The 14,971-nt window shown below is 44.0% G+C and overlaps 1 protein-coding gene across 3 annotated transcripts in view; it reads left to right on the top strand.

The window, feature by feature from the left end:
* The window catches only part of LOC125968764 (endonuclease V), a 79,294-nt gene that overhangs the window by 46,398 nt on the left and 17,925 nt on the right, over window positions 1-14,971 (top strand). The window contains exon 9 of one of the 3 annotated variants that reach the window (XM_068650920.1): window positions 10,802-12,558. The exons of the other annotated variants lie outside the window; for them this stretch is intronic. The gene's annotated coding sequence lies outside the window, so the exon portion shown is untranslated. Of the gene's footprint in view, window positions 1-10,801; window positions 12,559-14,971 lie in introns of those variants that run through there. 3 annotated transcript variants of the gene reach the window in all.

Raw genomic sequence — 14,971 nt, 5'->3', positions numbered from 1 at the left:
AGTCATTACATTTCTCTAGAGTCTTGTGTGCATGAAAATTTAGTCCCACTGATTTCTTTTCTTCAGAAAAAAAAATTGTCACAATGCTGCCTACCGGTGTGTGTACCCCCATTTTTTTCATTGGATGGACGGACGGACGGACGGAAGGAGGGAGGGTTTATTTTTTATGACTAACGCTTCTTTTTGTCTCTCGTTCTGTATCTCTCTCGCGCTCTTTCTCTCTAGAAATTGAGTGATACAGCAAAAGGAACTTTGAGTATCAGCTACTTTGTTATACTGCAAATGCAGTGCGTCCATGTGTGTACGCGCGCGCGTGTGTGTGTGCGTGTGTGTGTGTGTGTGTGGGTGCGTGTGTGTGTGTGTGTGTTTGAGCTTCTAAAAGTGGAGGTGTTCTGAGAAGAGTTTAGTTTTTATTCACTTGCCCTACATTCAAAGTAGATATGGGTCAGCTCGACTCTTTTTATAAGCTGTTCTTATTAAATTTTTTGGGTCAAGTCTGATTCTTTACACCAGGTGCCTTTTCAATAAATAATACCGTATTGGCCCAAATATAAGACAACCCTGATTATAAGACAACCCCCTCTTTTTCAAGACTCAAGTTTGAAAAAAGACTTTTTGAACACCAAATTTGATTTTTATACAGAAAATAATTACAGCACATCTGAAACAAATGATTATAACATTATATTCGAGGGAAAAAGCATGTTATTTTGCCTCATTCAAATCATGCAAACAGTCTATCACATCTTAGTATCGGAACATTCAAAAATGTAAACTAAAGTGCAATCTGTTTCACCATTTTCTGTTATCTCTTCTCTTATTTTCTTCTCTTTTCTTGATTACCGCTATTTTTTATTTTTCTTCTTCGTGACATGGGTTCGCTTTGTCCTGGGGAGTTAAGTTCAGAATTCGCTTTAAAGATATCTGGCGCCATCTAGCGTTGTGAATGGGTATAATGTCTGACCCCGAATGTAAGACGACCCCACTTTTTCAGTCTTATTTCAATGCAAAAAACACCGTCTTATATTCGGGCCAATACTGTACATGTCCCTGATATTTTGGTCATCTCTAATATGCATGGACGTGTGGTGGGACAGTTGTATTCTTTGAGGAATGGAGAAGTTAGTATACTTTTAACAAATTATTAATGGCGAACTGCAAATGAGAATAATATCCAAGCAAACAAGTTGTTCGACTACACTTTTACTTTATTGCAAAAATATATCAAGGAACTTGTGTATTACACATACGTAGCTTCACCTTGATTTGTTTGACCTTCTGCCCTCTGGGAAGAGGTACAGGAGCCTGCGCTCCCGCACCACCAGACTCGCCAACAGCTTCTTTCTCCAGGCTGTTAGGGCCCTGAACTCGCTACCCCCTTCTGCGTAGCGTGCGGCACTGTTGCGCTATTTTCGGGAATGTCTGCTGTACGCGCACTTGCTCCTTTTTTTTTCTGCTCCTCCTATTTATTTATTTATTCATTATTTATTCAGCACGCTTTTGTTATACTTGTTTACTTGTTTGTCTGTTGTGAGCCATGTCTTGTCACCGTGGGATAGGGGGGAACGAAATTTCGGTTTCTTTGTGTGTCTTTGGCATGTGGAGAAATTGACAATAAAGCTGACTTTGACTTTGACTTTGTATGATTTTTTTTTTCCTTAAATGACGGCAAGTGCTAACTAACCAAATTAGTAACATAGCATATTGTGTGTAATGTGTCATCACCAAGTGGCGCTTTTAAAATGAGTCAGACTTGGCAGCTGGCAGCTCACGAGCCTGTCGAGGTGAGCGGAAACCAAGGACAAGGTGGTGAGTGAGCTGACTCCGCAGGGATGACATCCAAAAATAGAAGTGGTCAGATGGGCAGTATTGATCAGTAGGAGGGGTTGGAGATCAACACACTGCTTCCATATCAGAGACCCGTAAGGCAAAATACTGTAAACTCACTTTGAAGAAATCAAGGTTTGCCTGTTAACATCATCATCACACATTTAGCTCTCTGTTGTTACTTGGTATTTGTGTGTTTAAAGTCTCTCTGGTTTCCCCACTTCATTGTCCTGTCTGCCTCTGCATTCAAAAAGGAGTTTATGGTTGCTCTTGCTTAACCTGAGTATTGTCCTCAAAAGGGTACTGCGTGGCCATGCACTTTTTTACTATTTTGGAGCCATCCAAAAGAAGAACGTGTGATTAATCATTTATTATTTTGCAGTGGTTCCAGTTACTTACCCTTATGGTCTGACGGTTTTTTTATTGCAGTTTTGTCCTGAGTGACATCTGCATTTACTCGATTTTTCTCAGCTGACTTTCGGATGGCCCAAGCTGTTCAAACCTGACTTTCCTTTTGCATTATTTTGAGTTGACTATTTTGACAAAGCGGAGCAATCCTTCTGTTCTCTTCTACATCTCTTCCGTTTTGCAAGTCAGAGTCCACTATCTACTTTATTCTTAGTTACTTACCAATGAAAACGTCATACTTGACAAAAGAAAAAAAACTATCGTATTTTGCAACAAACAAATGGAATATCCTGATTATCATACTCAAATCGTCTCAACAATCATAGACAGCTCTTGCAAATACAAAGCGTTGGGTGCAGTGCTGTAAAACATGTCGCCACTGGACACTAGAGCGGTGACGTGTTCTCTGGAGTGACAAATCACGTTTCTCTGTCTGGCAATCTGATGGAAGAGTCTGGATTTGATGGTTGCCAGGAGAACGCCACTTGAAGATAAATTTAAAAAAAAGATCCATAAAGACATGGATGACAGTCTTGGTGTGGATGAACTTGACTGGCCTGCACACAGCTCAGAGAATGAATGAGAGCAGAGACTGAGAGGCACGCCTTTTATTCAAACATCAAAATGCATGACCTCATAAATGCTCTTATGGAAGAATGGTAAGAAAATCCCATGAAGACACTCCTAAACTTTGTGAATAGCCTTCTCAGAAATGTTGCTGTCGTTATAGTTGCAAAGGGTGGATCATATTGAACCTTTTGGAATGTATTAGGAATGGGATGTCATTTAAATTGATATGTGAGTCAAGGCATGTGAGCAAATACAACACAGTAGTATAGTGTATAATAAGACCTCACCGTTTGACTGATTCTAATGAAGACACCAAATGCACTTCATAGTGATATTGACCCACTAGTCAGTAGCACTGCATTGGCTGTCATTAAGTGGAAAGGAGAGGCCAACAGTACCTTGGGGGCGGTGTGCATTGGAGATAGCACCAAAAGAAAAAATGTTTTAATGAGTTGTTGAGCTACTGTACATGTGGTTAGAGTGAAGTGGGGAGATTTTTTTCTGGTGTGCACAGGGCTTATTTCTCCCTGTGAGACATGAGAGCAGTAATTGGTGAGAGAAACTGACAGGGAAGTTAGCCTCTGTCATGGATGGATCTGCTTGTGAGCTCATTTCCCGTAGCAGAACACCAAAACACATCATTTTGTAGCGAGCGTGATTTCAAGACAGCTAAAAGAGAGGTACTGTCATTGTCAGAATGTTAGAAACAGCTCTCCGTAAGTAGTGGTGCACTTCTACACCACTGCAAACAACAAGCACTTGAATACACTTTGCACTGATAAAATAATACCTCGTTGAAACTGTCAATCATACGTGAGCATTATCTCTGTAACGGAAGAATTTAAAGACTTCACCTGTGGGTAGCCAGCGCGAGTCCAGCTTTTTTTGTGCAGTTGCTGATTTAAAAACAAACCACTGCTTTGCCTTACACGTTATTACTACCATAAACATCCAGAGAAAACTGAAGCAATGCACAGTTACACGCAGCGATTCATAATAGGACAAAAAAAAAATCTTTATTTTTGTACTTGTTTACTGTTGGCAAAAAAGAATATAAAGCCCATGTTGCTATACTTGCATCTCATTTTGTCTTTGACAATCAACTATCATAAAAAAAATCATCACCCCGTCATAATTATAGTAAGAATAAAGAAACAAAACAGTAAACGATAACAGTAAGGGATGTATTGACTTTTAAATGATCAATGTCAAGGGGCACGAGAGGAGATTAGACCCGTATGAGGGAGCCAGATTGTCCACAACATTGTAGGTGGTGAGGAGAATCTTGTACTTGAGACTTTGCTGTAAGGGGCGCCCATGAAGGTGATGGAGGTTTTGTGTGATGTGTTCTCTGGAGCAGGAGCAGGGAGCCGTGTTTGGAAGTTTTAGGATGGCAGTAGAAATGAAACTAAGGGTTCATGATGATGCTGAGGTTTGGGATCTACAGAGAAGTGGGGTGACTGAATAACTATATACCAAAGAGTGAGAAATTGGCCACTCACCAATGGTATTGATGGGACGAACTGGGAGAGTGCAGAAATGGTGATGCCAACGGATTAAGGTTGACAGAGGAAGATGGATTAATTGAAGCTTCACTCGGGTGGACGAAAATGGTAGACAACAATGAGGGAGCAGAATCACGACAGTAGGAGGCCTTTAGTGATTTAGAAACTAAGACTACACTATATTGAATTAGATCAATTAACAATATTGGTACAATTTGTACTATAAAACTAGTTGTTATTTATGAAGAAGCATTGCAAATCTAGAAATTGCCATTTGGATGTATAATCCAATATCTGTGTGATGAGCAAAAAAAAAAACGATTTTATAATGTAGTCTATCTCACGCCTCTGTATCTGATAATCACTAAACTGTAAAGTAATGTCACTGCGAGCAGCACCAATAGAATATGAGGCACCTTACTGTAAAAATTCTAGAGCACATGTGTCAAACTCGAGACCCGGGGGCCTGATTCGGCCCCCTATGTCATTTTATATGGCCCGCAAAAGCAATTGAAGAAAATATTAGTGCTGATTTCAAAACTAGTAATCCATTAATTTGTTGTGTACATGTATTCATACGAGAAAATCAAACATTTATTTGGTGTCACTATCATAACGGCCCACTGAGGGAAGCCATAACTGCAAAGTGGCCCTCGATAAAAATGAGTTTGACACCCGAGAGACTGATGGGCATAATGTCGGCTGTCGCAAAGCAATGAGATCTTTAATCAAAGTACAAGGATGAGAACAACGATAATTATCTTTCAAGAAAGACTTGCAGACTCAAGATATGAGAAAGACACAAAGTGTGGATGGCTTTTGATTTCCAGATTGTGCCTCTTTTCAGCATGAAGTTCACACTCTACATCTAGGGGTGTGGCTCCGTGTGTCTTCTTCCTGTCTTCTTCCTGTCGGTCTTGTCATTGTGAGGTTCGGCAACCGCATGACTTCTTCTTGGCTTTCGTTCAGTTGCTGAATCATCACTTTGATTCTCTTCCTGTCTCCTTCCTCCCCGGTAGCCATCATTTCTGTGTAACCCTGCTGCGCTGCCCTGAAGAAATACTCAATTTATGTAACTGCAGTTTATTTTTACGTTACGTAATTATCTGAATAGAATATCAGCCAAAATTTGATTCACTGAAACAATCATGTTGAGCCATTAATAATGGGCACAAGTGAGCCATTCATTTTGCCGATTGGAAACAGCCAGCTCCACGGAGGGTGGGTTTTTTGGTTTGCACTAGATTCTCAGCATCAGTTCAACTCTATCCATAGATGAGGCAAAACATCACCTTGATTGCCCTTTGCCATATAGTCAGGCTGCAGTTTAGCGTGACCAACTTTTGCAGGAAAGGCCAAAGACTTTGTTGTCTGACATCCATCGATCCATCCATCGATCCATCGATCCATCGATCCATCGATCCATCCATCCATCCATCCATCCATCCATCCATCCATCCATCCATCCATCCATCCATCCATCCATCCATCCATCCATCCATCCATCCATCCATCCATCCATCCATCCATCAATCCATTTTCTGAACCACTTCTCCTAACGAGGGTCACGGGTGTGCTGGAGCCCATCCCAGCGGTCTCTGGGCGAGGTACACCCTCAACTGATTGCCAGCCAATTGCAGGGCACATACAAGATTCAAGATTCAAGATTCAAGATTCAAGAGTTTTTTATTCGCCATGTTTGAGCATGCCAAACAAGGAATTTGACTTCGGTAAATCACAGCCTCTGTTCAACATTTAGGTGACTAACAACAACACTCAGGACATGTGAAGAACGAAAGATATTCTCAAACACCCCCTGATCTTAAACTCCCAAGAGGGCAAGGAAAAACTCAAAACTCCAGCTCGGGGAAATGAGAAACCTTGAGAAGAGACCACAGATGGGAGGGTCCCTCTTCTAGGATGACCAGGCTGCAATGGATGCAGAGAGGACACATAGTCCAAACAGTGTAGACAAAAAAGGTGTGGCAAGCGGGATGTTATTGCACAGTAATGACTCTGAGACTCTACGAGTGGTGTGAGTTCATCAGAGCGACAGCCTGGGGGAAGAAGCTGTCTCTGTGTCTGCTGGTTTTAGTGTACAGAGCTCTATAACGGCGTCCGGAGGGGAGTAGTTCAAACAGGCTGCAACCTGGGTGCGAAGGGTCTGTTGAGATGTTACTTGCACGTTTCCTGGTCCTGGACAGGTACAAGTCTTGGATAGATGGGAGGTTGATTCCAATTATCTTTTCTGCAGTCCTTATTGTCCGTTGCAGTCTGTGCTTGTCTTGTTTGGAGGCCGATCCAAACCAGACAGTGATGGAGGTGCAGAGGACAGACTGGATGATGGCAGTGTAGAAGGTCTTCAGCAGCTCCCGTGGCAGGTTGAACTTCTTGAGCTGTCTCAGGAAGTACAGCCTCTGCTGGGCCTTCTTCCGGACAGAGTCTATGTGGCCGGTCCATTTCAGGTCCCGAGAGATTGTGGTTCCCAGGAACTTGAAGGTGTCTGTGGAGAGAATAGTATTACTGCGGATAGTGAGGGGTGAAAGTGGTGAAGGGCCTCGCCTGAAGTCCACTGTCATCTCCACGGTCTTGAGCGGGTTCAGGTCCAGGTGGTTTTGGCTGCACCAGTGGACCAGCCGCTCCACCTCCTGTCTGTACGCAGTCTCATCACCGTTCTGGATCAGTCCGACGAGAGTGGTGTCGTCTGCATACTTCAGGAGCTTCACGGAAGAGTCACTTGCGGAGAAATCGTTGGTGTAGAGGGAGAAGAGCAGTGGGGAGAGGACACATCCCTGAGGGGCTCCAGTGTTGGTGGTCAGGGTGTCAGATGTGATGCTCCCCAGCCTCACACGCTGTCTCCTGTTGGTCAGGAAGCTGGTGATCCACTGACAGGTGGAGGAAGGCACCGCAAGCTGGATGAGCTTCTGTTGGAGGATGTCAGGAGCGATGGTGTTGAACGCCGAGCTGAAGTCCACAAACAGGATCCTGGCGTACTTTCCTGGGGTGTCCAGGTGTTGCAGGATGTAGTGCAGTCCCATGTTGACCGCATCATCCACCGACCTGTTTGCCCGGTAGGCAAACTGGAGGGGGTCCAGCAGGGGGCCCGTGACATCCTTCAGGTGGTTCAGTACTAACCTCTCGAAAGATTTCATGACCACAGATGTCAGTGCAACAGGTCTATAGTCATTCATACCTGTGATGGCGGGCTTCTTGGCCACTGGAACGATGGTGGAGCTCTTGAAGCACGAGGGCACCTCACACAGCTCCAGGGAACGGTTGAAGATCCGTGCAAAGGTGGGCGCCAGCTGCTCAGCGCAGACTTTCAAGCAGGAAGGTGACACGCCGTCTGGGCCCGGTGCCTTCCTGATCTTTTGTCTCCGGAACATCTGGCGCACTTCCTCCTCACGAATCTGGAGTGCGGGCGCGGCCTCTGCAAGAGAGAGAGTCGGTGACCACAGTGATGGAGGTGTGGACAGAGCAGTTGTGGGGGGAGGTGAGTATGTGGATTGTGTAGATTGTGCTGCAGAAGGTCCCGTTGTGTGGGAGGACCGATCAAACCTGCAGTAGAACCTGTTTAGCTGGTCAGCGAGCCTTGGGCTCTCCACAGGACGGGGGGTTCGTTTCTTGAAGCCTGTGATGCTCTGCAGGCCTTTCCACACTGTTGAGGGATCAGGATTGGCAGAGAGGTGTCTCTCCAGGCTCTCCCCGTAACACCTCCTGGCTTTCCTGACCTCTCGGTTCAGTGTGTTTCTGGTCTGCTTGAACAGGTCCCGGTCGCCGCTCCTGTAGGCCTCCTCCTTGACTTTGCGCAGCCTCCTAAGGTTCGGTGTAAACCAAGGTTTGTCGTTGTTGTACGTGCAGAAGGTCTTAGTCTGCACACACAGATCCTCACAAAAACTGATGTATGATGTGACAGTGTCAGTGAGTTCATGCAAGTCTGAATTTGCAGCTTCAAAAACACTCCAATCGGTGCAGTCAAAGCAGCCTTGGAGGTCCTGCCTTGACTCCACTGTCCACTTCCTGACAGTCCTCACCACAGGCTTAGAAGTTTTTAGTTTCTGTCTGTAGGCAGGGATCAGATGAACTAGGCAGTGGTCCGAGAGTCCTAAAGCTGCACGAGCCACAGAGTGGTATGCATCCTTAATTATGGTGTAGCAGTGGTCCAGTGTCTGTGCCCCTCTGGTGGGACACGTTATGTGTTGTCTGTATCTGGGGAGTTCGTGTGCGAGGTTCGCCCTGTTAAGATCACCCAGAACAATGATTAGTGAATTTGGTAGAAGTCTCTCCATGTCTGTCACCTGGTCAGCCAGCATCTGCGTGGCTTCACTCGCACGTGCGTGTGGTGGGATGTAAACAGCCGCCATGACGATCGAGGAGAACTCCCGTGGTGAATAGAACGGCCGGCAGTTTATGAAAAGTGTTTCTAGGAGAGGGCTGCAAAACTCTTTCAACACCATGACATCGGTACACCAACGTTCATTAATGTAGAAACAGAGACCACCTCCCTTTGATTTTCCGGAGAGCTCCGCGCTGCGATCTGCACGCGTTAGCCGAAACCCAGCGAACTCCATGGCGTGGTGGGGGGTTCGTTCGCTAAGCCACGTCTCAACAAAACACAGCGCGGCGGATCTGCTGAAGTCCGTGTTCCTTGAAGTGAGGAGCAGCAGTTCGTCCATCTTGTTCGCCAGGGAGCGGACATTCGCCAGATGAATTGACGGTAGGGCAGAACGGAACCCTCTCACCCTCAGCTTTACGAGGGCTCCCGCTCGTTTTCCGCGTCGCCGCCGTCGCGCTAGCTTGTATAGCACCGCCGCTCCGGCTAAAATCTCCGACAAACAGTCTGTATCAGAGAGAACAGGAGAGAAAATACCAGAAGAAGACTGACCGATGTTTAACAGTGCTTCTCTAGTAAAAGTGATCCGGGATGGACAGCAGAAGACACAGAAAACACACAAAATAAGACAAAGAAACAGAGAGCGACTCACCGTGGCAGCCATCCGCGGCGCCATACAAACAACCATTCACACTCACAATCACACCTAAGCACCTTGACAATCAAATTACATCATGCCCACATTGTACCTCTGTTCTGGAAAGACAACTAAAAGTTTATGACCATTGGGAAAGAGTATACACAACTGTATCCATCCATCTGCCACTTTTACCACTTGTCCCCACTAGGGTTGTAGGTGTGCTTAAATCTATCCCAGTTGACCTTGGGGGAGGGGCAGGGTACAGACTGGACTGGTCGCTAGTCAATCACAATGCCCCTTTGGACAAAAACAAGCAGTCAAACTCACATTTATAGCAACAGGTAATTTAGAGCTTTCAATTAACCTGAGATGTGTGTTTTGGTGATGTGGGAGGAACGATAGGGAGAAAACCCACGCAAACAGATGTTCCACTGAAGATTTACCTAAATTACCTAATCTGAAGACCTAAATGTGCTGACTGTGAGGTAGACATAGAACCATTATTCTATTGTGCTCCTGATTACTTTTTGTTTTAAATATAGGGTTAGTAGTATTAAATGTGGACTGACCAACCTCAATAAATGGTATTTGAGTTGCGCTGTATCACAGTATCATTGTATCATTTTTATTCAGGTTGGTGAGAACAAAATATTGGGGATTGAATTATAATGTGTGCTGACATTTTCCAGGAGGGCCTCTTCAAACTGTAATTGCGAATCCCTTACTCCGTAGTACACTGAATTACTGAAAGCTTGTTTCCACCCTTTCATTTTACATCACTGCACTAAAAACTGTTGGTGCTTTATTAGCCCCACCGAATACGATGTGTCTGCAAAATGTTATGAGTAGAAATGGTCCGATCGATCGATTGCAGATCTTGATCAGCCCAGGATCAGCAATGTTGATCAAAGCCTTCCATTGCCGATGACAAAAAAAATGTCCCAATAAGGGGTTTCTTTTTATGTTCTTAAAAAAAGTATTTTTGGGATTCTGAATTTCGGTGAATATGTTCCTTTTGTCAGATCATATAGTCAATAGACCTCCCAAAACCCTTATTGGGTCACCTTTGTTTATGAGATAAATGTGCATGCACATCCGTGTGTATCTGTATAACTATAAATATGCAGTGATGAACTTGACCTAATTACACATCCCTTGCTATGGTTTCCAGCTCGAGGCAGGTGTGTGTGTGTGTGTGTGTGTGTGTGTGTGTGTGTGTGTGTGTGTGTGTGTGTGTGTGTGTGTGTGTGTGTGTGTGTGTGTGTGCGTGCGTGCGCGCGTGTGTGTGTGTGTGTGTGTGTGTGTGTGCGTGCGTGCGTGCGTGCGTGCGTGCGTGCGTGCGTGCGTGCGTGCGTGCGTGAGAGAGAGGGAGAGAGAGAGAGAGAGAGAGAGAGAGAGAGAGAGAGAGAGAGAGAGAGAGAGAGAGAGAGAGAGAGAGAGAGAGAGAGAGAGAGAGAGAGAGAGAGAGAGAAATATAGGAGAAGTAGCAATTTGACACTTATGTACCTTTTTTCCCAGGAGGCCATATGGAGGAGGGCAATGAACCTGCTTCACTGAATGGCAGATTTGGGCCAATTAAGCTAGAATTGAAACATGGACCACGCAAATACGCTCCCATGCACAGGCACACACACACACACATACACACACACACACACACATTCATGTCGTTCACACTCTGGCATCTCATGACAACACCCTGTATTTACACTCTCGCCCTGAGCCACTTAGGCAGGTACTGGGCCTGTTTTGTACCCACACAAAAACATACATGCACATACTACATGGACTTTTTATGCACACACATTCACCGCAGTCTCACCCTCCCTCACTCTCTCAAAGCGACATCCACTGCACCAAGCTATTCCTTATACGCTCATATAACATTCACATAGATCTTCAACTTTTACCCTTCAAATGAGCTCATTTTATTCCCAATGGACAACTCCTCATTCCAAGTGATTCTCCTCCAGTGCAAGGAATCATTCAGGAATATTCATAGTGGATTTTTTTTTTTCTCGATTGCATTCCAATTTCAGTGCAACACACCCAGTCCCCTCCCAGGGGGGAAATGGCTGGGCTCTTCTCACACTGATGCATACAGAATAGAACATGAGAGGGGTTTTTTTTTTTGTTTATTTTGATTGGATTTTTTATTGTGAATGCTTGCCCGTTGTACTATCGACACAAAAGACACAACCGCAAAACACAAATGTTCAATCCCAATTCAGGGTTCCTCAATAATTCATAACGCTATTGCGGTGCTCGGCGCAGCGAGAGAGGGGAAGACAGTGAGGGAAAGGGAAAGCAGGAGGTGGAGGGGAGTGGGTTTTCCTATGAAAGGGAGTCTTAAGAAGGGAATTTTAACTGGAGACAGTAAATGACTGACTACAAACAGGCTGTCAACCTCTCAAATCTGTGCCCTCTCGTTTCTCCATCTGACTTACAGTATTCCTCATTAGATCCACTTTTCCCTTTCTCCTTGTCTCCTCGTTTAAGTAATTCAGAGGTTTCCCTGCTCTTTTATTCTCTCCTCGTGTTTGTATAATCACCCCTCTACAGAGCCTTGATCAGAGGGCAAGTCTTGCCATTACAACCCGTCAGAACATACGCAAGATATGAGAGGGAGCAGGGGGTATCTCAACCAGGTCGTTCCAATGAAAATGACCGCTGACCTTGAATATGTGATCGCTCCCACTTCTCCATTGGGAGGTTACATCATCTCATTCACAGTCCACCCTGCTCCCCGCTAGACTTTGACTCATAAACATGAAACCCTGTTTTCTTACTATTCAGACAACCTCAGACCTCTTGGCCATATCGTCGATGCTTTTTTTCCTTTTGATTCCTGCCATGATATGGGCTGTATCCTGTCACCTGAAAAGAGAGAGAGAGAGAGAGAGAGAGAGAGAGAGAGAGAGAGAGAGAGAGAGAGAGAGAGAGAGAGAGAGAGAGAGGGATGGCAGGGGGTAACAAGAAAGCGTAAGAATCTGCGCCGAATGTGGGAAGGCGAGCAGGCGCAATGGGAAAATAAAGAAGGAGAATATGTCTGCCGGCGTTGTGCTCATAGAAAGAGAAATAAAAATGATGTAAGTGCAAAACAACAAATGTGAGCAAAAGAAGAGATGACAAGTGTATCAAATGCAAAAGTACAGAGCAAAAAATTTGATAAATGTGTAGAGGAACACAAATAGGGTAATGGTTTTTTTTTCTCAATGTACACACACTCATGAAGTACAATAGAGGCTCCTGCTTTGCTTTTTGAAACATGATTTTACAAAATACTGTGTAAATGTGAATGTGAGGTGGGAAATTAGAAGTAGAAGCTTGTCATTAGTTTTAATGTTTTTTTTAATCAATCAAAAATACTTCTTCAGACTTCTTTGAAATTGATCCACCAAATTTTCAGCTATGAAACACAGATATGAAAGGCCTTCTGTTTGTAACCTATAAGAGTAAAACAAATTGATGTTGTGTCACAAAGCCACTCTATAAAATTTACACTGCGTATGGAACAACCCAAGATGGCAGAGCCACTCTATCAGCAGCCGTCCGCAATGTGAACAGAAAAATGCGTCTGTGCTGCGAAACAGATAAACCGCATCATTACAAAGCTCCCTGTGGAAATATAAAGAGCAGCTGTCATTCGGTGTTCCTTTTTATCCAAATTCACATGCGTGATCGTGCAGTTGAAGACTCATTCATCATCACGTAACCAACAATTCACAAATACAACCGTGCCCAAAATTGCTTGTTCAAGTAAATATTTACATGATGCGCCAAGATGATAAAGATGCAATGCACCAAACATTTTGGCAGTGTTGTTTATCAAACAAACCCTGTGTATGCTCATATTTTTCAGGAATGTAGTTGAAAATTATGCAAAAAAATATGCACATTATGTTCAAACTGGACGCAAGCATTATACTTGCACATATACTTTATATACTATGCACATATGGGTGAAGGAGAGCAGTAGAGATGGACCTAAGGGGATCGAATATCTCTGCCCACTCTGCATGTTCATTAATTTTTTTTTAGCTCTGTCTCAAATGTTTTATAGTCACTGTTCATTCAATTTCTGTGCACACTCTAATTCACTCATTAGACGCACAATCACTCAGTACAGTGGGCGAACATCATTGATGGCAGCTCATTTCTTTTCTCAGTTGGGCCGTGAGATGTTTGCAAGCTGGGCTGTGATTGGCCATTACCTGAGCCCCGAGTAACCTTGATGTCACGTTCAGTCGACTACAAGTGACAAAATGGCCACCCCCCTAAGATAGAGTAGATCATTTTGATGTTTTGTTGCTGTTGTTTTATGCATAAGTCGAAGCTTTGCGTTGATTTTGGTCAGCAATAGTTTTCAGCTTGGCATTTTTGCGCAGTCTTTAGTCACGAACACTGACCTCAACTTAGGCAGTTCATTTGATGTTGTTCTGGTTTGCTGTATGACCTCCTGGATGCGTCACTACTGTGCTCTTGTGATTTTTATAGGCCAGCTACTCCTGGGAAGGTTAGAGGTTCTCAATTTGTGGATAATGGATCTCACTGTGGATCGTGGAATACTAAAGCTTTAGCTTTGTAACCCTTTCCAGACTGATAGTCATTTTCATAACGTGTCAGTTGATAAGTTAGTTCCTTTATTTCTGATCCGTTCCTGAATTTTATTGGATATTGACAGTTTGTTGCAGCTTGGTGGGCAGATTCTCTTTTTGAAGAGGTTTGGAGGAATCAAGCTTATATGTGGTCAATGAATCTTCATCCAGCTTTACTAAAAATCTGATTAGCCACCTTTAAGTCATGATTTAACAACTGGGGTGAATATTTTTTCACACAGTGCCAGGTATCTTTGCCGGGACACATTTTAAGAAGGGTGAAATTTATTTGGCTCAATCATGTATTAGTTTTCATTTTATATCCCTCTGCTGTTTCATTGGTGTTCATTTTTTCCACCTTCAATGTCTGCCACGGAGACATCTCTTCTGAGGCCTGACACGTCACATTCAAGCTGAGAAAATCCGATACTGTATATGCTCTGGAGCTGTTGTGGATCTATGCAACCCACTGAGACAAGTGTAGGATGCATACTGTATGAAGAAGAATATTAAAATAATCATTTTCTGGTCTGACTTGTGGAGTAGCCTCCTGCCGCGGTCTATATCCACTTTGATCCCAGCCTGCCTAGGAAACCTCATTATCCTCGCTGAATACTTCCTGAAGGACTCTGCTGATCAGTAAATGCCACAAGTTCCACTCCCTGCTGTCTCATCACAAAGAGAAGAGCAGCAAGATGACGATCAATCTCTATTCCTCACTTATTTCTCTCCCCTTTTCTTACCATTCAAGGCTCTGCGGAGAAAAGCAGTATGGAATAAATCACTCATCATGCACTTACTGTATAATGGAGCAAATGCACACTCTTTCTGCAGGCAGTATTTGTTGAGCACGGCATCTCTAAACTCTTATTCAGCCCTTTTTGCCACCCAAACACAAACATGCGGAATAGCTGCACTTGTGGACAGAAGCAATATTTCTGCTCTGCCTCTGCCTCAGGGGACATCTGATGAATTAATGAGATGTCAGCACATATGTCACGCCCTTAACCACTCAATCACCTCCAAAGACAAACAACTTCTGTAGAGGCATAGATACAAGTTTGTGTCTTGTGGGATGTTTGACTTTAAT

This window comes from Syngnathus scovelli, chromosome 5, assembly GCF_024217435.2.
Source record: "Syngnathus scovelli strain Florida chromosome 5, RoL_Ssco_1.2, whole genome shotgun sequence".
In the NCBI taxonomy this organism is placed as follows: domain Eukaryota; kingdom Metazoa; phylum Chordata; class Actinopteri; order Syngnathiformes; family Syngnathidae; genus Syngnathus; species Syngnathus scovelli.
This window is presented reverse-complemented; position numbering and strand designations above follow the sequence as displayed.